Source organism: Pezoporus occidentalis, unplaced genomic scaffold (assembly GCF_034315485.1).
Source record: "Pezoporus occidentalis ecotype Australia unplaced genomic scaffold, CSIRO_AGI_Poc_V1 ctg8, whole genome shotgun sequence".
NCBI lineage: Eukaryota > Metazoa > Chordata > Aves > Psittaciformes > Psittacidae > Pezoporus > Pezoporus occidentalis.
The window spans coordinates 6,250,269-6,276,332 of NW_026916158.1; the positions used below are offsets into that span (position 1 = coordinate 6,250,269).

Here is a 26,064-nt window from a genome sequence, read left to right on the forward strand (position 1 = left end):
TGTATGAAGGTTTATTTTGGTTTGTGTGTTTTGTGTGGTTTTTTTTGGTGGTTGGTGAGGGATTTCTTTTGGCTGTGTTTTTTTTAACACCATTTGTGATATATGTTCCTTTATCAAAGAGCAGGGATGTGACAGACCACCCTTGGTGCTAAACCACCCAGGAAATTTAGGTGGAGGTAGCCACAACAGCCATTTTAGCCCTCTGGTTGGTGTAAAGCATGATGCTGGGCTCTGACCATGGTTCTTGCTCACACAGAAGTTGTCAGGGCAGCTTTGGTTGCTGCCCCATGCACGGGTCAATGCCCCAGTGATCATTTCCCACAAATCTGGGCAATGTGTATCCTTGTGTACCCTCCCTGCCTGCATAAACAGACAAATTTAATTTAGTCTCCAAAGGCTAAGTCATGGAACAGGGTTTCCAGGAAGCTAATTATTAGTTAAACAGGGGACAATTGGATTTAATAGGAAAAATGTAAAGGGCCTAAGAAGTGGACCAAATATGTGAGAACAATAGTTTATGTTGAAAGAGAGCGAGTCTCTGGCTGGAGGGTAACTGTCAGTGTACTTTCTTGGTGACTGGCTTTGGACATATTATTTAATATTCTAATTAATGACTTTGGCACAAAAGTTAAAATGTGCTAATGAAATTTGCTGATGACCTAAAACTGGGAGACAGTGTCAACACTGAGGAGGATTGGATTAATTAGACAGAATTACACAAGCTCAAAGCCTAGAATAATAGAATTTGGATAAAATTGAGTAGTGCAAGTTCAGGGCTGTGTCCTGAGGACTAATGATATTCACATCATTCAGCAACAACAGCCCCCCTTTGGGGTCTTTATTTGGTCACAGGGTGTTTTTGACCTGTTAATGTGATGCTCTGTGTTGTGAAAGGTGCTGTCGAGTTCTCATCTGAAATCTGTCTGGAGCTGTGATTACCTGTGCTTGGGGAAAACCCAGCTGGGACTGGAACAGATGTCTGGAAAGGCTGACGGGGGTTGGGAGAGCTGGTCCTGTGGGAGGCTGGAGCAGCTCTGCTTGTTAAGCTGAGCAAAATGAAGACTTAGAGGGGATGTGATTACCCTGTGTAAGTACATTGGGGATGAAGAAAAGAAAGGGGGGAAGCTGTTTAGAGGATTTGTTTTTTTTTGTTAGCTGGACACAGGTATATAAACTAAGTTTGAATAAATTTAGGCTGGAAATTAACTGAAAGTTTCTAGCTGCAGGAGGTCTGGGAATACTGGGCAAGAACATAACTGATTTTAGGAGGGACTGGACTGATACAGTAAGGGTTTCTCCTGTCAATAGGGAGATGGCTGGTGTTGGTGGCCCAAGAGCCCTTCCAGCTCTCTCTTCCTAATAGTATAGTGCTCAGAGCTTCCTGGTACCCAGTCATATTTCAGGTAACCCTCAGAAGTAATTTACAGACACATCTAGACAACTACTGCAGCTTTTGGATAGTTTGCTGGCATCCGTAGAGGGTTAACACCAGTATACAGAAGGAGCATGGCTAAATTTTTAATTCTGTCACTTATGTAGTCAGTCATGTCTGCCTCTTGCAGAGACCAAGCACGTTCATATGGAACAACCTTTGGTGGGGTTGAATTTTGAATTAATACCTAGTTGGCACCTGCAATGCAGGTATATTTTCTGTAACTTTTTTTGAGCAGATGATTTGCTGTAAGCTTGTCATTTTATAGGGCACATGGAAAAGGGATTTAGAAGAGGTAAGGTTCATTTTGAGTGTAATGTCTGGTTAGTGAGGAAGACTGTGTATCTTGTGGCTATACCTCAAAAAGACAATCAGCAGATAGCTTTCTGAAACACCATCAGGCTAGTCAGTCACGCTGTGGGATTATGACATGCTACAAAGAAATACCAAACATTTCTTGGACACAGAGAGAAGTACTTTCCTGTCTTCACTTGACAATCGTGGCTATTCATGTATGGGAGTGAATGTGAAAGGCAACTTGCTGTGCTTATACATGTTATTTTAGTGGCTGTACTCCTGATACTTCAGGGGCTCTCAAACTTACTGTGTTGCGCTTGGATAGCCAAGCACCCCAAATTAAAATAGCAAGAGACAAATCCAATTAGAAATCTGTTACTGGCTTGCCAGTCCCATAAATTCTGCAGCTGAAAACAGCTTTCTCTGTCTTGTTCATACTCATCTGTCTTGGCAACAGCAAGCTACAGAAGTAGAGGACTAGAAAGCTTTCAGAAACTCTTTGGCCTTTAAATTGTCCTTTGGGAAAGAATATAAATAGAGTGGGACAGGCAGCAGAGATATCTACCCTGCTGCAACAACACATGCACCGTAGATATTTGGAAGGCTTAGTTTATTACTCAGGTCTTTACAATGGTCCCTAACCTGGTTTAGGGAAGGAGAACGAGAACAAAGATTTGCAGATGTTGAGATGTCCTTTACGAAAGAAATGTCAAGGATGGGGAAATGTGTTTTGTTTTGTGCTGGGCTTTTTTTGTGTTTTTTTTTTGTGTGTTTTTTTTTTTTTAGTTTGTGTGTCTCTATGGTTACATAGAGTCTATCTCTGCTTCAGCTATGGGGAAGCTGCTGAAGCCCAATAGCTAGGAGTTATCCAGGTATTGACTGAGTGGAATAGCAGAGGGAGACCAACAGGATTTCTTTATTTTCTTAAATAGGTGTGGGGTTGAAGCTGCTTAGTAATTCATATGTCATGAAGGGAGGAAAGTCCAGGCCTATTTTTCTTGTACAGGTTTTGATGGAGAACACTTCTAGTTCTGGTCACGGTCTTTACAGACAACTAAAAAACTAACATATCCAGATGAATTAAGGAACACACCAAACATATTATATGCAATAGTTATTTTATGGTCCTACTTTAGAATGTGGTTTTAATTTTGTGGTTTTGTTTTTTTGTTTATTATATTTAGTAACATATTCTTTCCATTTGTAGAAGGTCAACAAGAAATGTTTATTACATTGAATTTGGCAATTTGATTGCAGATTTCTTTTTCTTTCTTATTTTTCAACTTCTATAACTGCTTTTACAAAGAAAGTCCCATATTGTCTACTGAGGGTATTTAGCTGCAGGGCTCAGTAAGGTGATCAATTTCTAGTTAAATGCATAGGTTTTGTGGGTACTTTGCTCAGCAGCATCAAATGCTAATGTTTTTATTTCTGTTGTCCAATTTCCATGGTCTCCTTAGGCCTGCGTATGTGGGACAAGGGGGATTCTTTGAAGGAAGTGAAGAGAAATCCTTTTTTGTGTCTCCTGATTTCTTTGCTGCTTTGGGGTTCATGCTGCTACTGGGACATCTTGAGTTTAACACTAGTGTGACATGTAACATGGTTTCAGAGGTGAAGGTTGATAGGGCAGAGGGATGCTATGGATTCCTGCTATCACCTGGTGGCATGGGCACTAAATTCAGGAGCTGGAGGAGGTGCTGGATGGTGTGACTACCAACTTGCTACTGCTTGAGGCAGGGCTTGAACTCTTTATGTAAGACCTTTGGACTACAATAGGGTCATGTGGTCAGCTGGGGTGTCCCTGTATCCGTCACCATGGCAGCTTCCCTGCCACATCATGTAGGGTTGATGGACCTGTGTCTGGATCCATCTCTTCCTGCAGCAGACCTGCTCACTTGATTGGCTGGGGGCTGTTTGCTTGTTCAGGATTTGACTTTCATGAACGAATTTGACTGTTTCCAAAGAAAACCGTAGCTTTCAATGAAGAGCAAAAGTTTATAAAGAAGTCCTGGAAGGGTTTCCCATTGCTGTACTACTCTACAATGCTGGGCATTGAACAATTCACTTCTACCATTTAGGTTCATGACATGATTTGTTTGCATCAGAAGATATTTTTTGACTACTGTGTCTGTGTTGGGAGTACCTATAAACTTGTAATGAAGCAAACTTGTACCTATAATGTAATGAAGCAAACTTCATTACAAACTTCATTGCTTGTAACGAAGCAAACATAGATTTCATTGCTTGTCTCTTGGAAGCCATTTCCTGACTATAACTTGTGAGTGTTTGACTTTTTCAAATGCAACCTCTTTTGCTAATGTGTTTTAAAATTATTAGCTCATTATTTTAGTGTAATTATATTCCAAGACCACCTCTTTCCAGAATCAGTTTTGGTTCTGTTCTTACAAGTATGTATTATTTGGTTTATGTAATTGTAGATCTTTTTCAGTTGCCTTGACAACATAACACAGTTTTAAATTTAGAAGCTAATTTGTTTTTTGTCACTTTGCTCTTTACTGTTAAGGAGACAAGCTGTTTGTTACTAAATAAAACTTAAAAAATAGAGGTAAAATGTGTATAAAAATATAACCTATGAAACATCATGGAGTATTCACTGTAGATGAAGGAGGCAAAGCCAGGAGGGAAACTCCTCTGCTCCTTAAGTATTGAGTGGAGGCTGCTTTGTGCTGCTGAGGGGGATTTGAATGGATGCGTTCCTGCTCTGCTCCAGGGATAGCAGAGGCATCAGTATGCCCTTCAGGTGCCACCCTCCAACGTGAGATAGAGGAGAGCACACAGGTTAGCCTCAGGGAAACATTTCATGGGATAAATGAGCATGGCAGGGGGGTTGGAACTAGATGATCTTAAAGTCCTTTTCAACCCTAACTATTCTATGATTCTATGCTTTGAAGTCAAACACTTGCTGTGTTAAAAAAGGATGGGGTCCACCCAGGCACAGAGTCAGCCTTGGGTAGTGCTTCCTACTTGTAGGTCAGATGACTATGAATGTTTTTGTATGCATATATGTGTATCATAAAATCACAGAATAGTTAGGGTTGGAAAGGACCTTAAGATCATCTAGTTCCATACCCCTTCCCATGGGCAGGGACACCTCACACTAGATCATACTGCCCAAGGCTTTGTCCAACCTGGCCTTGAACACTGCCAGGCATGGAATATTTACCACTTTTTTGGGTAACTTGTTCCAGTGTCTCACCACCCTCACAATGTGAATAGAAACATATGTGTGAGTAGAAACATATACAATGCATCTGCTGTGAAGGAACAGAAAAACCAGTGTTCCAAGTTCCTGTTTATAATCCCATTTCTGACTTTGAGTTTGTACTCTACAGCAGGAAAGGTGACTTAGCTCTCTAATTTTTTTTTTTGCTAGAATACTGACAGCGTGCAGGATACCGAATTAAGCAGGCGGAAACTCTAGAAGTGAGCTTTTGCTTTCTTTCCTATACCAGAGATTTTCTAATCTCTTTGCCTCCCTGGCAGATGTTTGTCTAAACTGTTCTGAAAAACCTCTTCTAATGGAGATTCCTAAATATTCTGTTCTACTGATTAGCTCTACTCAGTAGCAGACAAAAATCACAATATCCTAGTTAGATCCTCTTCTTTTAAAATCTGTTAGTCTTGAACTGTTCCCAACAGATATGAAGTATAGTGTCCTTTCTCCTTTAGTGCAGGAACCTTGTACATGTTTAAAGGTTGATATTAGGCCTCTACTTGTAGTGTGTGGAATGTAGGGAATGCTAGAAGTGGTGGTATGTGAAAAACAGAGGAACAAAACACTTTGCCTCTAGCAATGCCACCAGCCATATATCTAAAACAGCTGTAATCCTGAGTTCAGCTGAGGCTATGTGTGATATCATCCTGTGTTTAATGTGCAGCATTAGTACTGATGAATGGGATGAGGTTAAGAGGTGGAAGAAAACACTTAGTCATTTTGCTGATGGAAAAGTTTTTGAGTAGCAAAAATCAAAGGGGTACCCTAAACTGAAGATGAATGCATTTCATGGTTCTCAGCTCAAAATGTCAGAAGACAGTGCAGGTGAGAGATACAGGTCTCTTAAGTTTTTTCCCATGTGATGTGATTTAAGTAGCCATGATTAATCTCCATAGCATGTTATTGCTTGTTACTGTTTCCACTTAAACAAGGAAGTTTGTCCCTGTTTCAGAAATAAATTAAATGTGTGTTTGACCTCGGAGGGACTCAAATGACTTTTTGAGCCTAAATACATATTGAAGTGTGTCACTGCCCTAATTTTGTGTTGTGTAGATTAGATAAAATGGAGGTAGGGTAGTTACTTTGTTGGCTGACTCTTAGTTTAGGCTACTATCTTAAAAACAGATAAAGGAAAAGAAAAAAAAGGGAAACACAAACACTCAAAAAATGCTGGCCGATGTTACTGTGCTTACATCTCAGAGGCTGTTACAAGGGTAATTCATTCTGTATGTCTTCTCTTGGTATTTCTGTGTTACATTGCTATACTTTGTGCTGGTATGTTTTATAATATACATTGAAGCAGACAATATTGCAAAATTAAATGAGACTGAGGCGTACATCATCCCCCTGCAAAAAGCTTAAGCTGATGCTCAGAACTTTCCAGTGATGATAGCAGAGGATTCCTCAGGAAAAACCCATGGTAGTCATCTCCTCTCAGAGCATGATTAAACATACACTTTTACAGCTTCCTTTGAAGTGCAGGAATCTTGGCCATATATCAGCAGGTCTCCAGTGCATACAAATAGCTTTTGTCTTGCTAGCTGTGTGTGCACACCTGCTTTCATGGCAAAATTATTAGGCCTTTGCTTCCTTAAATAAATAAATAAATAAAATAGGAACCTGGCTTTATTGCCAATAAGTGGGTCAGTCTGCAAATGGGTAATAAAGGGACGAAAAGGTAGAATAAAAACTTTTGCTGGCAGAGATGGATTGCTGGGCTGAGAGTTGCTGATGATCAGCATTGCTATGCGGCCCCATTTTTAATGGCTCTTTATTCAGCCATTTAAAATAGATCACGTGTGACAATTTAGGACACTACTAAACATGCATTGTCATCCTGATGTGCCAAATATGTCAGAGAAATAAAATAATAATTTTCTGAAGTCCTTCTGGGAATGCTTTGTGGCATAGGAAGCCCTTTTTTAAGGAATGTGAGAATCTCCTTTATCTTAATGCTTTGTCTGCTGTGGGTTGTTTTTTTTTTTTTTTAGCTGTAATTCTCAGGCTATTTCTGTAGCTTTGTATTAAAATGCGATGTTCCCTTGGAGACAGAGGTGGTATTTTATATTTGCATAATATGATAGGGTCAGTGCTTTTTCTTTCTTGTATTTTTAAATGTACAAATCAGCCTGGTGCCTTTACAGCAAACTGAAGAGTATGAAATATTGATGTTACTGCTGTAAAAGTAGGTCTTTCAGATTAATTTTTTTAATAAAATAGAAAGCCAACTATGTTTAAATGACTGGAAGAGCAGGCTGGTGAATTTAGCAATGTACTTGCAGATTTGTATTGTAGGAGATGATGAAAACTGAAATGCAGTAGTCAAAAATTTTCTCACTGGCCATCACACCGAATCTCAGCGCTGGCTCTGTTCCTGCAGAAGGTGTTAGTACACAATATTCAGTAAGGATGCGTTTCACACTGTAGGCTTAGAGCCTTTGTGATGGTGTCTGGAATTGTAACTTGATATCCTGCAGTGCTCAAGCACTTTGTGACAGGAGTCTCAGCTAAACTTCATGCAACTTTTAGATCTGCTAAGTATTTTAAAATAATATATATCTTGTAAAGGCCTTCTTTTCCACACAGGAAGTTTGATTTGTGTAATTTCTTTTGCTTTTCTACTTTTAGGAACTGTTAAACTGATAATGTAAAACTGCTTTTTTAGTTTTTATATTCTTGGAAATACTCATGTAGATAAATCTAATTCTATATACCCATATGCATCAAGTTCCAGTATGTAAAAAGCATTGTATGAGGTTACATGCTCAACTTGCTTTAGCATTTCAACAAGAGGAGTAGATCAAGGATTGCCTGTGTAATTCCATATGTTGTTGTTTGGTTATGGTGTATGGTCCTAATCAAAACATTGAGCAATGTTAACTCTATCCTTCAGGCTTTCATTTCTATAGAAACAAGTAGCAATCAGTGTGGAGGAAAGGAATTTAGAAGGTTTCAGTTCTATAAATCTGAAACTCGGATTATTGCTACGTTCTCCATAATGCCACTTTTGCATAATTAAAAACAGATGCGAAGCAGACAGATGCGCAAACATGTAACACTCAATGTGTGCAGGACAGCAGACACTGAATCCTCCAGGCTTTTTTGTCTCCGTTTTAATGAAGAGGCTGAACTTTTACTGCCTTAGGCTTAATGGCAAATAGAGGAAGTTACAGATTCTTACTACAAAAAACAGTAAGTCTTAAGTACTGCTTTTGGCTTTGGAATGGTCTTGACAAGGTGTTTTTGTTTTTCGTTTTTTTTTTTTTTGTGACTGGCTTTACAGAAGGTACATACCAGGCAAGCTCAGCCTGCAGGTGTCTGCTTTTCTCATGGTCTCTCCTTCTGCATAGCTGCTGTTGACAGTCATACTCAGCCCTCTGTGAAATGCACTCATGTGGCGTTATTCAGGAGTATGGTGAGTCGAAGATTTAACCAGATGTCATAATGTGAAAAGTAAAAGCATATAAAGTGAATGTAATTTAAAAAATACTCTATAATTTTCATTAACATTCTGAGAATAATAAACAGGATTACCTTCCACAATAATTTCTGTGCCCAGAAGAGATAAAGCTATGTTTAAATAGTTTTAAAACTCTGATTGAAGATTCAGTACAACTGGAAGGCACACTTATGTAACTATCACATTGTACTGAAATTAAAAATATAAAAAATTGAGCCTGAACATAATCTTAAACAGGAAAGAGGTGGGTGTCAGTTTTGTAATCCCAGTGTCTGGCTTTGAAAGACAAATCTGAAAAGCTGCAGTACTTCTGCTTATACTTAGAATAAAACATGTTGAGTTTTGTTCATCTGGAGAAAAGCAAGCCAATTATAAATAAATCCTTTATTTTTAGTTCAAGTAGAATAATAAGATGTACCAACTAGCATGGCATTTGGGTGTCTTCAAATATTCTTTATTATTTTTTACTCAAGCAAACACTGTAAAGCATTTGTGAATAACTGACTACTACTTATTTTAGCTCAACTTAAAGCTTAACGAAATCGATGGAGCTATGCCGATTAGGTGCTCGAGGAGCTTGCCTCCATGTAGATTGTAAGACAGCTACAACACGTACATTTGTAATGTGTGTGGGAGGAAAAAGTGAAAAAAAAAAAAGCCCATACCTTTCTGGTCTGTTTGCTTTCGCTGTCAGTATTTCTGGGCTGAACTATAACCAAAAAGCAAGAAGTATTAAGTTGCTGTTCCTAGAGCTGTATGAGGACAGTGACAGCTGGCTTGTATAGTTGTAGGAATATTGAAACAAACACAAACCAAATAGAACATGCAACATACAGTTATTAAAACCCAAACTCTGCTCTAGAGAGGAAAATTATGGCTAGTCTGAACAAAACCAGGTCAAGTTTTTAAGCAGTTATTCATAGTATACTGCGAATCTGGGAGTGGTGGTTGCCAAAAAACCTATCTAAAAAGCTTAGAAGCTGTTTATGGGTTGATCTCCCCAGTGAATGATGAATGTGCCGGACTCTCTTGTGAGTGGGAGCATCTGCAGCTGCTACTCCTTGTGCATGGGTCAGTCCTTTTAACCTGGTCACCCCTTCATGTTACCTGGCCCATGCTTTGCCCAGGAAATGCTTGGCTCTCCCCACCCTTGCTTTTTAGCATGCACAGCACTGCTTGCACCCCATTTTGTTAGAGCTTTCATAGCTGAATGTTTGACCTGGGCTTTCAGACAGAGCACCACCTTAAAATATCTTTTGGTTTTCCCCTTTGGGTAATGAGAAGACTACAGGAACTCTTGGAATTTCTTCAATTTCACTGCTCTAGTTTGCTGTGACACAAATTTAATAATACATATTATACAAGAATAGCAATACCAGTAAAGAATATGCAGAAGCAGTATAAAGGAGACTCAGTTACAATATGGATATGTTTTCTGTAAGCAATTTTCCATGTTGAAAGGTGGCATACTGATGCCTGCCTAAAAAGCCTGAAGTATCTAGGAACACAAATAATAAATTTAATATATTTGCTTAATAAAATATGCCCTATTTCCTTGGTACTTTTTTATATCTAATTATGCATTTGCATCCCTGTTGTGAATGCAGTAGTCTGCATCAACTGAACGATGTTTTAGCAGAGCTGCTCCTATCTGTCCAATTTATAAAATTACAGACTGACTTAAAAGACATTCTGCTATTTAATGTGCTTGATAAGTGTGCTAGCTCTTCCCATTTCACGGTGTAGAAAGTGTTGTCGAATCACTGAAGTATATGTATCTGATGGGACAGAGAAGAATGTATTTCCCAGTATTCACTTGCTGTGCATAGGGGTGTTGGGACAATATCTCCTTACTGTTGACATTTATTTTTCTTGGTTAACTATTGGACATGCAGCCCCATAGTATTTTGTCAGCATTTTATTATGAAAGCTTTGAGGAGGCAGATGTTTTCTGGAAGGAATCAGCAAAAGGCACTGACAGCTCTATTGGATACTGACATGAACTTGAATCCAACTTTGGAATGGGTTTGGAAGAAATGATGAAGTGGCAACAGCTTGCATCTCATACAGTAAAATGTAATCCGGTCAGTCTTTGCTAGATAATGGATGAACAATTTTAGCCAAACCTACCTAATGTACCTAATTTGTTCATTTCAAATAATCCATGTTGCTACAAAGGGGTTCCAGAGATGAAAAACCTGAAAAGAAAATACTTGAAGTACATTAAGAAATACAATTTGCACAACTTATTTATGTATGAACTTCATAAAATGACAGGATTTTTGCAATGTTAGGTTTTAACTTCATGCCCACTCAGTTTTCTTATCAGCTATGTAGCAGTGGCTACACACATAATTCTCTCTTTCACCGCTTACTGGACCCAAGCCTACTCAATTTAGTTTAGCTGGCAATGGCACTTCTCACTTTCTTAAAACACAGAGCTTTCCAATCTCCAAGAATGTTTATAGTATAATAATTTGAAGCAGGTGTTCAAGCCTCTCTCTTCTACTGTGCAACAGAAGGTTTATTTATTTTTCATTATATATGGTGACAAACCATAGCACTTAGGATGACCATCTGCCAGTGATTTTTTTTTTTTTTTTCTCTTCAACTATCAGAAAATTTATGTATTTATTTTACCGTGAACACTGGTGAAGCTGATGGGGCATTCCACTTCTCCCGCAGAGTTTTATAGTTAGTCATTTCCAGAGGATTAGCCTGCTTGATTACTTGATGTGACTTTTGCATTTGGATAATTCTGGTAAAAATAAGGCTATGTGTGCTTGAATCAAAACTTCTGGTGTTTAGTGTCCCTCTAAAACTGACATAACCCTCCTATGATACGGGATGACACCTGTGGCATGTGCCCTAGAATTTCTGCCTACAGTAAATAAGGGGGTATCTTAGAAAGGGCTGTTATTCCTCTTGCCATCTTTGTGCGTTTTCAGGGTCAGTTTTCAAATACACTTTGAATATGCTGGGTGCTCCTCAGTGCTATTTAAGCTTCTTAACCTGCTGCCCGCATCTCATCTGCTTCCCTGTAGATAATAGAATCTTTTCTTCCTTTTTTTGTTTGTTTTTGTTTTCTTTTTTCTTCTTTCCTTCCCTTCTTTGTGTTCTGCTTGTTTCACCACGTGTCCCACTATATTTTCTGCAGGCTCACTCAGCTCATTGTGTCCCCACTGGTGGCCTTTCTTCTGCCTTTTGGCTGCCTCTTGTTTTGAACAGCAGCTTCCAACCCTTCTTTATGACTATTTTCAAGGCAATGCTGCAGGGCATGTACTCTGCGCTGAGTAAGATTTAAGATGCTTTGGGATTCAGTTGTGAAACTGGAGTGGTGGTGGTACCTTCATAGTGGGCTACCTCAAAAAAAAGGTCCTGATGGAAAACATAAGGAGTATTGCTGCATTTTGAAAACCAGTTCAAGCTTTGTATGACTGTAGTCTACACTGTGGAAATGAGTATTTTTCTTCTGCATTAAGATCACTAAGGTAGAGCTGTGGGCAGAATAGTCATTGTAGTTCACCGTGAGATTGTACAGATTTTAGGAATAACTTTTGCATAAGAAAGCAGCAATGACATTTAAACAGCAACAGCTAGGCAACTCTTAGTAACATACCTAATCTCTGATTTTGGAAGGGAAAAGGATTTGAAGATACACCCGTTTGTAGATGCATGGCTGCCAGCATTAGCACTGTGTGTGGTGGGAGCTTCCAGCTGTGCCCAAAAGCTTGGAGCTCCATTCAGGGTCTCTGCCAAAGTGTTGTGCCTTCTGCCTGCAGGCTGGTGTGTTTTTGAGCATCTGCATTGGCTCTCTTTGGCATCTTGCAGAGAGTTTCTATTAAGTTTATCTCTATTAAGAAGGATGTAGGGAGAGAAACCTAATCAGGCTGCTTCATGGCTGGGGGGCTACGGGTAAAAGCAGGAAGATTCAGAGAGGTCCTGAACAATGCCATCAGCCAGCAGATAGCTGCGCTTCTGTTAGGAGACTGAAAATCCAGTTGGGTCTGGGGTGGGTTTTGAAATGGTTTGCTCTGTCTTTGAACTTGCTTAATAATATAGTGTCATTAATGTGCTTCTAAGCATGTTAACACAGCTGCAAGCTATTGTGTTTTATGGACATAACAGATCTTGTATCCCTGCTCAAAGAAATCTTATGGGAATTTTCCAAAAGCTCATTAATAGCAGATACTAAATATATATTACCACTACAAGAACAAGTACTCTTGAGTCTGGTTAATTGTTGTGTCAATTAATGTTGTGTAAGAACTTCCAAATGAGCTGGTGGGTTGAAGGCTGCAGATAGGTGAGCGACTCTATCTGTCTCAATCTGCTTTCTGTTCTTATACCATCCAAAATTACCAAAGCAAATCTCTATCCAGAGCTAGAGAAGCATATGGTTCCTGGAGAACAGCACATGCTGAGTTAAAATAAAACCTTTCCCATAGTCATGTGCTTGAGGGGACAATTGGTCTGAGTCTGAGGTTAGTAATATCCCATCATTGTTTTTTACATTTCAGAGGTAGAGTTCTTCCCTAAATAACTGTGTAAGCCATGAAGACTCTTCTGCCCCTTCTTAGTTTATGTATGGGCTATTACTTATTTTTATAATTACAGGTGATGATGATGACTTCCCCCCCCCCCCGGAAAAAATAACCCCTTTATACTATGTTACAGATGGAATGAGGTGGCTGGCCAAACGAGCTATGGACTTCTGTCCTTGCCATCCATGTTTTTTGTGAGGAACAGAAGAAATGACACTTCAAGTAAGATTTAAGAGGTTTAATTTTTTTTTTTCTTTCAGAGCTGCCTTACAGCTCAGTCCAAACTAGGACTTGGACTAGCATTGTGTGCTGAAATGAATGAGATCTGGGCACCCAGAGCAGTTTGGCAGATTTGAGTATCTCAGCTGCATAAGAAAAGGTAATTCATCTCAGCCAAGTCCTTGGTGTTATTAACTTGGGGACTCAGTTCTGCTGTTCTGGTTGGCTACGAAGGCACTAGAGTTTGGTTCTTTATTCTCAGGCACGTCTAATTCTGGTACTATGGAAATAAAATAATTATTATTAGTTCACATAATTTCAGTATATTTCAGTAATATAAAAAGCAACAAGCAACAATTTTTACTAGCTTGGCTGATAGATGAATGCTAAGAAATAAAATACAACTTATGAAAGAAAGAGTATAAAATAAATAATAGAACTATCCCTCCTCATAGCTGTCCAGAATAGCTCAGAATAAATAACTTGGACTAGTTTTGCATAGAAAATCTGATTAGCAGGAAAGGGCAGTTTTCCTTTAATCTCAAGAATAGCAATTAAAAGGAAGCTAAAATAGCTAGGAAAAGAGCTACAATTAACACAGTACTGCTGCCCCTTTCAATTGTAAGTTGCAGGAATGTTGATTTGATTCATCCCTTTGAGAGCTGTGTCTTCCTGGTAGGTTAAAACCCACATCTGAAAGCAGCTCTACTGCTGTGTTTATGTGGAGTAAATGGCTGCCCTAAACACCGGCAGCTGCCTACAGACCAAAGGTAAATTTGCTCTCAAGTCTGCTGACATTTAAGAGCTGGATTACAAAGTTTTATAGATGTAATTTAGAACTTTGAACAGAAATAAACATGTTTATAGTTGGTTATCTTCTCAGCCATTGAAAGAGAGGATATGCAATTCAGTATAAGTATTTAGTTCATTTGCATCTTGTACATAGAAAGACTTACAGCTTATACCTATAAGCACTCCATAGTCTCTGGCTTTCTCTATGTAAACATATACAGGGAGAAAGACTGGAAAATCAGTTTCTAAATTGAATACAGTTCAGCCATCTTGCTGCTGGCTGAGTTCCAGCATCATGTTCCACAGGAAGCAGTAATTCTTTTTGTTTCTTAGGGTAGCTCTTGATACCAAAATGCTTTGGCAAGCTGTGGTCATGGCTGTGTGTATGACATGTTACTGTTAAGAAAAGCAGTTAGTAAATGAATCTGGAGTTGCATCAGCAAAAGGCTTTTTAAGTCGTGCTTTATGTGTGGTTTTACTGTGGTATAATAAAATAATTTGGTAATTGAATTCTTTTGTTGTATTTTGTGGTGAGGTGGCAGGTACTAGTTTAGAAATTCATATGGGCTAGATATGGATTTTGACATAATGATTCCTATAGGAGACTATACTGAGGTACTCAGAGACAGGGGAAATCCCATCTAAAAATATTTTCTTAGTGTGTCTCCTTAATTGTGCACAATGAGTATTTTGATCTATTTTCTTGAAATAGAATAAGCATTTTCTTCTCTCAAGGTATAGGTCCTGCTTAGGGAACTAGGAACTTGAATTTATTTGTCATAGCCCCTTCCTTCCTTTTTAACATGATACTGCCATCATGTCTAAAGAAGCATATGTTCCCTGTTCCACCCACCTTAGCAGAAACTTAGATCAGATGGCAGAACTTTTAAAATGCATGTCTACACTATTTCACTTGCCTTTCTACCCTAATTATAAAGCTCTCGAAGAGGAATGTCTTTGACACTGTCCAGTAACCTGGTTACACTGTTGCCAGTGGAATCTAATTGCTATTTTAGCATCTGATGGCTGACTTCAGGCAAGCAGCGAGAGGTGCACAGACAGCATATGCCTACCACCAGGAACGAAAGGGTCAAGGGCTGCATGGCAGTTGATTTAAGTAGGATGAGGGTCATAAATTGTGTACCTGGCACTCCTAGATCTTTGCTTTCTGTCATACTAAATAGCTTGTTCATTTCTGCATTGAGACATTTACCCACACGAGTGCTCCCAAGGTCCTCTCTGTCCTCTCCACCCTCTCCTAGTGCTGTAACAGAAGACGGAAAAATTGCTTTCACAAGGCGTAAATGTAAAATGGCAAACATCTCCCACTTAGAAAAGGAACCATCATCATTAGAGAAGGTGGATGGAGGTCAGGACAGTCTCTCCAAGGTAAATTCATGTGCAGCTTTTTGCTGCTTCAGAAGCAGCAGAGCTCTGTAATAAGCAGAGCTCCAGTGATTTGGAACCTCCCACTTTACCTAAGCCCTCATATCTTGTTTTCCTTAGCATTTTCTTAACCTTCAAAGAGGAATGGATTAACTTTTAAGTAGGCATGGTCCTGGCAACTGTAAGAACTTGCATTTACCACCCAGAAGAAACTTGTCAGTGGAATAAGTTTAGAAGAGTAGGGAATGATTCCTTGCTTAATTATACATTAAAAAATGGTAAATTTATTCCTGTAGATTATTCAAAACTAATTATTCAGTCACCCTTAGGGAGCACCGTGAAGCCTGTAAAATAGGTAACGCTTGGGTACTTCTGCTAGAATAGAGTCCTCATGGTTATGGGTGAAAGAGTTTGAACTGATGATTAGCCCATGATGACTGAAAACGTGTGAGGAGCAAAGGGATCACATCAGTTCCTAATCATCACAGTCCTATTAAAAGATCTGTCTTATAACTGCAGCAAGTTTCCTGCTCCTGTATCTCATACCCACTAACAGTTGTTTTCCTTTGACTTGAGATGTGAGATAGAAGCTCCAAAAACTACAACATATGTTGTGGGGGAGAGAAGAGTTGGGACCAAAACACTCTTTGGGCAAAGCCCAGAAACTACCACAATATTATTTGTGACCTAATAGTGAATCACAGTTACACGTTTTATACCTTGAGATGTATCTGTTGCACTGGCATCTTCTCTGCCTTGAAAATGTGAAAACTTGTGATACAGTGTAAGTGCTTACAAGCCAAGAGCAGCTTGGGATTCATTCTAGATGCCTCTAATAGCTTCAGGGCCACCCTGGGCCACTCACTGAAGGATCTCTTTCACCTCTGCCAGCTGTGTTTCTGATGTCCCTTTCTGGGGGAAATACAGATTTCCACATTGGAGTGATCTCTTTGGCCTCAAAGTATTGTATTTAGTAACTCAACTTGTATCATTAAATTTATGAAATAAGAACTTTTGTTTTGCTGAAGGTGTAGGTCAACCATTGGCAGCCTTCTGTCAACAACATCCTTACAGTTTAAAACTCTTTCTGGAGAAAACTCTGACTAAATTGGAAAAGACCTTTAAGATCATCAAATCCAACCATAATAATCTGGATCTGGATGGTGAGTAGAGATCTCTAGACCTTGTGCTTTTCTTGGTAGAGGGTTGGAAGCATTAGCTGATTGTGGGGCTGAGGGCAGTGTGAGGAGGCACCCTTACTCCCTGCCTTTTAGCCTGTGAGATTTTTATGTTGGTTGAGAAATCCCTTCACATCTTCAGAATGTGCTGCTTTGTTAATCACTTCAGAAGGCCAGAAGGATGGCTCCCACTTTTTTTTTCCCCCTCCATGCAGCACTGTCTACTCGGGATTCTTGTTTTGTCCTTGGCTGGATGTTCTCACAGTAGACAGCTCGCAGAGATTGCAGTCAAGATGTGAGAACACAAAGCAGTCAAATTTTATGTGCTAAATATTCATCCAGAAAACAAACTTTCCAGGATGATCAGAAAAAGAAGAACCTGTTACTTGATATTGTTACTAGCTGAGTTTTATGAAGCCAAGTTGAATCTAAGATGTGCCACTTTGTGTAGGACATTATACATCATGCCACATTTTACCAAAAAACATGGTGTAGTAGACGTAATAGAGAACTTTTGCTCCTGTAATAAAGTATTTCTGCCATCTTTAAGTCCAGTTCCTATAGGTAAAACTATTTAAATCATTCTCCAATAAGAAGTTTGCCATTTAGTTTTATTTGCTAGGTGACAACATGGAGTAATCAGTGCATTATTTAGAAAATTAAGCAACAGTACCTACAATTCAAAGAATTAATATATCCACACACTCAAAAACCCAAACAAATCAAAGGGAGTTCATTTGTTTGACAGCCATACAAACTGAATAATGAAATGGAAAAAAGCCATGAGCTTGAAGTTATTTGGCTTGGAATAATTTGAGATAGGAAGAGAGAAAATATGGGTGGAAGGAACAGGATGGGAGAAAAACTGTTCTATATGGCAGTTTAAATTGATATATTCTCTACAGGACAAACTGCCTGAGGTTATAAGTATATGAGTGTCAGTGAAACAAATATATAACAATGAAGAATTTGACAAATAAGTTAAAGTTTTACAAGATGCTACTTCGAGCTTTAGAAAAAATGTGTTTTGTGACAACCGTATTTAGTAACAAAACCTTAAACCCTGCTAATTCTGGGGCATTTGCTGATTCATCTGCTTTCATTCAGGCTACTGACAGGATTCCAGTTTCCCTTCTTATTCTGTCAGCTCTTCTGAACTGTATCTAAAGATATGACTTCACATGGATCCAACAGGCATAATAGTGCATAATTTTCTCTTTGAATAGTCAAGCTTTGAGTTTGCTCTAGCAGCATGTGTTTTGGCAGGCTGTAAACATACAGTCAACCTGATCTTTCCTTATTTGCACTAGGTCCCAGCTAATCCTATCATCTTTTAGCCTACACAGCTGGCAGAAGAGCTGTTGATGAAAGACTTTTCTTCTGTATGAGGTCTGGGCTTTGTGTTTTACAGTTTTGATGTTCCTTGGAAGAAGGAGTGAGAGGCAACAGTGAGGTATGATCTGCATCTCTGTAACTCTAATAACATTTTTGGGTGTGTCTATGTTGTGTTGCATTCCCCTCCTCCCCCCATTTTGATGTGAATAAGTGGAGATTGAGCAAATTGGTAAAGCTTTGTCATAATATGCTGGGCTTTTTTTCTATATATGTTGCTGAGGTCATGCAAACTAGCCTCCACTCTTAAATGCCAGGGCATTGCATCAGACTGGAATTTTAGTACAGTGTACTCTGGGTGGCTGATTTCTGATGTTGTCTTATTCCTAATCAATATATTAATTCTGTTGGAGAACTGATCTGGAATTTTATTTTATTCAGGCTTAGTAAGGAAGGCATTAGCACATCTCTGGGTGACTGAAACTACATGTATACAGTAATCCCCACATAGATTGTTTTCAGTTTTCCAGGAGTGTTTTTAATCTGTTTACATTTTGTTAAATAAAAATCCCCCACAAAACTGGGACACTGTCTTTGCAGGCCAGAGTTATTCATGTGTGCCAGAGGTTATGGATGAGGAATTGGTTTAGAATCTTTCTGTTTGAAAACTGGTAATTTCTTACCATTTTCAGATATTTTGGCATGTCACTTTCTTCATTACATTTTTTTTTCTGTTCGTGCTGTCCTTAAAATTTCTGGCATAACTCAACATTTTTCTCAATCTTTTTTTACTGATGGTAGACACACGAGGATTTAAAATGTCACCAAGTCTAGAGCTATAGATATGGAAGTTCTGCATAAAAGTAATATAAAGGTAGAATTCTTTCATTCTTAACTATTTTGGTATGAGTATCAAAACAATTCAATAGGGCTGGACAAGTAGGGCTAACAAGAAGCATGACAGCTTCTCTTTAGGAAACACTGTATGTGTTACAATCTGAGGTTAACAGCAATAACATTTTCCTCTCTTCTGATTTTAATAAATGCCTCAGGGCATTGCATTTGGTTAAATCAAGCAGCAGACAAAATGTAATGCACTGCTAACCTCTAAAGTATGTGCAAAAAGTTTCTTCATAAAATATGTATGCAGAACACAGTGCTGCAATGATAATGATCCTCTCTAGGTTATTCTATAAAAGATTTAGTATTTTAGGGTCTGTAGTCTTTGATTTCTTTTTTTTTTTTTTTAGAGGAGTTCCAAGTATTTTACTCTTGTATTTGTTTATTTTTAATGAACTCTGCATTAGCATATGAAAGTCATATTAACATATGCTGAGTACTCACTTTATGTTTATTTCTACATATTTAGCTGAGAAGAATTGTAATATAGGCCTGTAGATGGCATTCTTGCTCAGCAGTTCAAAAGTTACAGAGCTAGTTTCCTTTTTCATTCTGATATGGAAGATATATTTTAATTTATGATGCTCCCTTCCCCCATGTATATGTTGCATATGCTGTGTATAATCCATTTGGGGTGGCTGGCATTTCTGCAGAGTATAAGAATGATAAAAAGTGCATTGAGCTCTCCTGATAACCATTTAAGTGATTTCTTCTACTGCCTATGTTTGACACCAACATAATCTGTAGTTAAATGTGTTTCTTGTTAAAGCCTGTAGTCCTCAGCTTGATCATGTAGGTAAAGGTGTGCATGGGGGCTGCTCCAGTTCCTTTTTTTGTGGAGAATGGGGTCTTTTCAGGCAACAGAAATAGTTACTTGTAGGAATACACTGCTGTTTGCTTTATGTCCTCCTTGTGTTAGGTATCATACTGCAAAAGAAAGAAATTGCTCAGCAGTTACCGTATACCTCGGGACAACCCTTTCTGAATTCAGGTGCAGGACTTTGCACTGTAGCTGAGCATGTAGCCAGCATAGAATCATAGAATGGTTTGAGTTGGAAGGTACCTTGAAGGTCATCTAGTTCCGTCCCCTCTGCCACAGGCAGGGACACCTTCCACTAGACCACCTTGCTCAAAGCCCCATACAACCTGGGCTTGAACACTTCCAGGGATGGGACAGCCACAGCTTCTCTGGGCAAACCTGTTCCAGTGCCTTACCACCCTCACAGTGAAGAATTTCTTCCTAATATATAATAATCTAATTTCTAATTTTAAATATCTAATTTCTTCCTAATATCGAATATCTATTTATGCACAATACCCTTGTGAATGCCAGTTGCGCAGTTTTTTTCATGATGTGCTTGCTCTCTGGCCAATACTCTGCAGGACTGTTGGCTAGGGAGGGAAGAAGAAAGCAAACAGAAAAGGGGATGATTTTCCCCAAAAGTTGAATTCTTTTTCTGGCTCATCAGAAGACAGAAAATAATGTCAAAGCCTGAAACTTCCTATAATGCAACAACTTCCAGGGGACATCCCTGTTATATTTTGCAGTGGTGATGACATATACCTGGTTTCTTCCTTAAGATCTTAGATTAATGGATTCATTTTAGGGCTAAAATCAAAGTCTCCCAACAATCCATGAATTACTTTCTGTGTGGTAGGAACTAGCTGTGTGTGTGTGCATTTTGGGGACTGGGTCTTAATTCCTTAGAACAGCCTGTTTGTCTGTCTTGCTTTGTCCTGCTCTTTGACTTTTCCTGTGCTCTTGCTACAACTTAGCTTCTGCTCCCCAAAACCAAGCAAACTATTTCTAATATGCTAATGCCTTTTCTGCTCCTTATATGGAAGATCTCTTGGTTGTTTACCAAGCAGTATTTTATCTTTGGGGTAACCATCCCTCCCTGCAGAGTTTAAGATGCAACCAACCAACCCATCCTTTCTCTGGGAACAGTGAAGGTCTATTGGACTAGTATCTGAGTTGCTGTCACAACAGGGCATGCAGTATTGAGGGTTTGCTCTTCATAACCTAGCCTTGCCTCTTAGAGATCACCTTTGCAAGAATTATGCTTTAAAAACATAATTGTCAAATAAAAAAATCCTCAAAACCTGGTTTGGTCAACTTCTGTTAAGTAAATAGCAAACCCTGTGTGTGCAAATACTCCTCAATACTACTGCAGTGGTAATCCTTTGTGAGAAAGAATACATAAGAAATATTCCTTCATTAACTGAAGTCAAAGGCAGACAGTTAAACATTCTTAATGGATAGACACAGCAGGATAATGTTGAGTTAGAATAAGTTACAGTTTTAGTAATTTTATTGGATATGATTGACTTTCTTCTAGTATTTCCTCCATGGCTTCTCTTCAGGAGACCTTGTTTTAATTGTCAGAAAAACTGAAAAGCAGTGGCTAGGCGATTATGCAAGGTCACTGTTGTCTTTGCAGAAAGCTGAAGGAAGAAAAGCAGTAAAAGAGACAGTTTTACTAAACGTGCCTTATCTGTCATTAAGCTACATGAAAAAAAGCATCCATAAAAAGAAGAAATGACGAGCCTGTAATGTCACTTTGCAGAGGCCAGTGTACATTGTATTACTGTGTTCTTGATGATAGGGGATATTTAAAATTCCAGACTAACGTCAGTTTCCATTTGTTTATAAAAGCAAAGGGTCATATTTGTTCTTCTTGCTGCTGTCAGCCTTAAACATCTCCTATGCAGTGCACCATACACCAGCACTAACACTTTTTATTTGTATAAAGTGCCTTGGAGCAAAGTAAATGAGGGTGTCACATGTTTTATCCTGTAAAGCATGAAGCAGACTTTTCCCTCTTCTGGTATCCTTGTACTTTTTAGATCTTTCAAACTGCAAGTAGTATTCTTTTAGTGTAACAGTGATGTCTGATGGCTCCAGCAGACATCATGCATTGAACTTGAGATAGGTGGAATATGAAAAATAAGAGGCTGATAATGTAGACTATGCTATCAACAATCAGATTATTCCAATGTCTTGGAGTTCTAGTCATGGACTAGACAACCTGGTAGCCTGGTTATGCTCAGGACAGAGAAGGTTTTTTTTGCTGTGTGTTTTTTTTTGTTGTTTTTTTTTTGTTTGTTTGCTTGTTTGGTTTGGTTTGTGTTTTTTTTTGTTCTGTGTGACTTTTTTTTTTTTCTTTTCTAAAAAAGTTTGCTGCATAGGTGGAAGACAGGAGGGAAGTGATAAAGGAGGAGGTGGAAAGGGTATTTATCAGCTTAATAGGCAGCAGTCTCAATACATCAGTGGCCCAACTGCTGTCCACTTTCCACAGGTGAGGAGCAAGAGGAGAAATAGAGACACATGTTCTTAGAGTACAGAGGGGGTATTCAGTTGCTGTGATTTAGAACCCAGAACCCCATTCACAATTCAGTAATATATTCATATGAATATAGGGGCATTTAGCTTTCTAGTATTAGGGGAAGGCAGATGCAGGGACTGTGAGAATGAAGACTTTAGGCCCACTGTAGGAGAGGATCTGGCTCAAGACCATCTTAAGAACCAGAATGTACACAAGTCCATGGGATCTGATGGGGTCCATCCACGGGTCCTGAAGAAGCTTACGAATGAAGTTGCTAAGCCACTGGCCATCATATTTGAAAAATCATGGCAAAAACTTCCCCTGTTTAAGTTTTAATCCATTACCCCTTGTCCTATCACTACAGTCCCTAATGAAGAGTCCCTCTTCAGCATCCCTGTAGGCCCCCTTCAGATACTGTTAGGCTGCTATGAGGTCTCCATGCAGCCTTCTCGTCTCCAGGCTGAACAGCCCCAACTTTCTCAGCCTGTCTTCATACAGGAGATGCTCCAGTCCCCTGATCATCTTTGTGGCCCTCCTCTGGACTTGTTCCAAAAGTTCCTTGTCCTTTATACGTTGAGGGCACCAGAACAGCACGCAGTACCCCAAGTGAGGTCTCACGATTCTGTGGATGTTTCCACTGCTTTTTTTCTTTGCAGCACCATGTTTGCAGAAGAATGTGGCTTCTATGTCTTGTGGTAGGGTCTGTTGAAAAAAAATGATGGAGATGGGATGCAAAGGGAGAGAACAGGACCATGCATTTATTCTGAGTGACTTAAGTCTTTCCCACCCGTAGAAGGAAATGAAAGGTAGCTGAAGCCACGGGCAGCTGAGTAAAACTGCTTGGCACTACTCCATCCTTGGGGTTAAGCTGCTGAATGTACTCCCTTAAGTCTTAAGAGGTAATGAGAGGATATGAAAGAAAGAAAAAAAACAAAATACTTGTTCCCAGTTTTATCTAAACTAGATCTGTCTTTCTAAATTAATACATTTTTTAACCAGCCCTGTCAGATTAAGCTGATATAATTTTTTCCACACTTTTTCAGTCTTTTCTGTTGTGATCTAGGCTGTATTCTAGGAATATCACAGAAACGTAGAAAAGATCATAAAATGGAATGTTTGGCTGGGATATCAAGAAAGGAATGAGAATGTAATGCCTTTTTACTTTATATTTTCATCTTGCATCTAAATATATGTCACATTAAAGAGGGACTCTTAGCCTCTCTTGATAACTGTAATCATGCTGGGACATTGCTGTTCTCAAGGTTAAAGACATGCGTTAACTTTGTGTGTGTTTGAAGACAAAAAAAAGGAAAACTGTTTAACTAAAGGAAGTTTCAGTTTCTTTGTACTTGTTATCTATGTAGTCCTGTCACTGGTTTATCAGGAGCAAAATATATTCCAAAAAGCATGCTGGAATAAACAGTACACAGAAGTTTTCTCTGATGAATACTCGATACAGAGCTGTCTGCTGTTTGAGCCAGATGAGTTTACACATTACTTTCTTTCCTTTTTTCTTTTTTTTGTTTTTTTCTTTCCTTGGCTATTGAAATGTAAATCCCAGGAGTAGGAAAAGTCATGTGAATTTGTGACATTCAGTAACAGACACTGAATTCAGAAACCAAAGAACATGCTGTTTTCATTCACACCGCGACTTCTACAGCCATTCTTTACCTCTGGCAGAAAAAATATTCTGGTAATTAATAATCATTTAGTGGTAAAAGCCACATTCAGTCCATATTGAATCTCATAAAAGGATTTCTGTTGATGTGGCAGCACTGTGACCTCACTACTCTTAAACTAATCTAATAAAATTATTAATGCTTTTAAGAATGGCAGTTTATTTTTTTTCAGCCATGATTGAGTAAAAACTCCTTATGCAGTGGGAAGAAAGTAGCTGATAGTCTCTGGAAAATCGTGTTATATTTTTGAGATGGATGATAAGGGTGAGAGAGACCTATAACTGGAGAGGTGTTGTGATTTAAACTCAGCTGGTAAGTAAGTACTATACAGCCACTTCCTCACCCCACCAATTTCCTCCATTCTGGATGGCTTTGGGGAGGAGAACAAAAAGAGTTAAACCCCACAGGTTGAGATAACAGTTTAATAAGTAAAAATATGATATGATACTGCTAATAGTAATAATGATATAGAAAATAACAAGGAGAGAGAATATGAAACTAAAAGGGGAAAGGGGAAAAAAATCCAATAAACACAAGTGATGCACAATAAAATTGCTCACCACACACTGACCGATACCCATCCCAACCCAGCCAGCGATCAGTCCCTTCTGGGTAGCTGCCCCCAGTTTATATAATGGGTGTGATGTGCTGTGGTATGGAATACCCCTTTGGCTAGTTTTAGTCAGATGTCCTGCCTCTCCTTCTTCCTGGCTTCTTGTGCCCCTCCTTACTGGCAGAACGTGAGAGACTGAATAGTCCTTGATCAGGGTAAGCAATACTTAGCAACAACTAAAACAGAGGTGAGTTACCAGCATTGTTGTCAGACTAAAGCCAAAACGCAGCACCCCATCAGCTACTAGGAAGAAAAGTAACGCTATCTCAGCCAAAACCAGGACAAGGGTAATAAAATAATAAAGGGTTACTTGTTTTATTAATATCCTTATGAAATGTTAGGTACATTATAACTATTGAAAATAACCCCAAAATATTTAGCCATTAACTATTGGATGCAGTTATATGGTTAAACTCCCATAAACTTCTCTATATCCACTCACAGTGGATGGCTGGGGGAATGTTTTTACTATGCTAGAGCAAGTAAATTAATCAGCACCTTGGGAAAGATATTGATTTTCAAAATCTGAGTGAGAAGGTACACACCTCAGCCAGTTGAGCGTATTTAGCTCGTAAAATGGGAGATGAAGTTTCAGTATTTGCATAGAAATGGTGCTAAGAAGCTATGCTTAGCATGGAAGGCACGTGGCAGAAGGCTACTTGAGCAGAGGCAGCTGTGTCATGGAAAGCCAGGGGAACACCTTGCATCCAGCAGAGATGTCTTTTGCAAGGACCCTTGGCTCTGAAGAGTTCAGAGTTTTAATTTTGTTGAGCTAAAACTTTGGTAACTTGCTGCTTTTTTGCCATTGTGAGTCATTTTGGGAGAAACCTTTTCAGACAGCAAGTTAGAGTCTTGTGGGATTTATAGGATCCATGTATAGAGATGAGGGAGGCTATAAAACACTGCTATAGAGGCATACAGTCAAGAAATCCATTAAAATAACTCTCTGTTGTACTAAATAAATGACACGAATATGTCATTCCTCTGAAGTCATTTCTGTATTTCAGAAAGGAGTGACCTAGTGAAATCCATTTTTCCTAGTACTGCTAACATGGGTGTAGTGACTTGTGGGATTGCACAGTGTAATCTGGCATTTACACTGTGTAAACAGTGTATACTGCATATATACAGAAAAGCATCCCTCATCACAATTAAGACATTTTATGAAGCTCATCTTATGTAATTACTCTGAGTTATACGGTAGGTTTTATGATTAAGACATATGACAGAATTTACTAACCTAGCGTGGCATTTTAGATATTAATGGAAGCCCTTAGTAAAAGCTCAAGGACTTTATTAAATGAAGTTTGAATAAAACATGAGCTAGAAACATATGAAACTTTCAGAAAAATACCTGCCAGCTGCTGACTAGCCTACACATTTCATAGTACCTGTACTAGTACCAAATTCTAGTCTTAGGCTCTTGGCATGAGGTGGGGGGGCAAGGCAGTGTTGTTGATATGAAACACTATCAAGGAAGAAAAAAAGATTCTGAGTTTAAGGAAGTCTGGGTACCAAACCTCATATTACTATTGTCATTGTATCTGAAAAGAGAAGGAGGAAATTTTTTTGTCAAAACTTACAGCAACTATTTAAGATGAAAGGGGTATCAAAAGCATTAACAGAGCACTAGGCTCAGATGAACAAAGCTGGTAGAAGAAATGTTATTGT

At 38.9% G+C, this 26,064-nt stretch overlaps 1 long non-coding RNA gene across 3 annotated transcripts in view; it reads left to right on the forward strand.

Annotated features, from left to right (window-relative positions):
• LOC134155793 (uncharacterized) overlaps positions 1–23,427 on the forward strand; it is a 74,578-nt gene extending 51,151 nt beyond the window's left edge. The window contains exons 2-6 of one of the 3 annotated variants that reach the window (XR_009961726.1): positions 13,229–13,347; positions 13,814–13,957; positions 17,881–17,996; positions 22,895–23,000; positions 23,165–23,427. This is a non-coding gene — a long non-coding RNA (uncharacterized LOC134155793). Of the gene's footprint in view, positions 1–13,228; positions 13,348–13,813; positions 13,958–17,853; positions 17,997–22,894; positions 23,001–23,164 lie in introns of all 3 variants that reach the window. The other 2 variants (XR_009961727.1, XR_009961725.1) reach the window with 2 other exon arrangements.
• Positions 23,428–26,064: the final 2,637 nt, after the last annotated feature.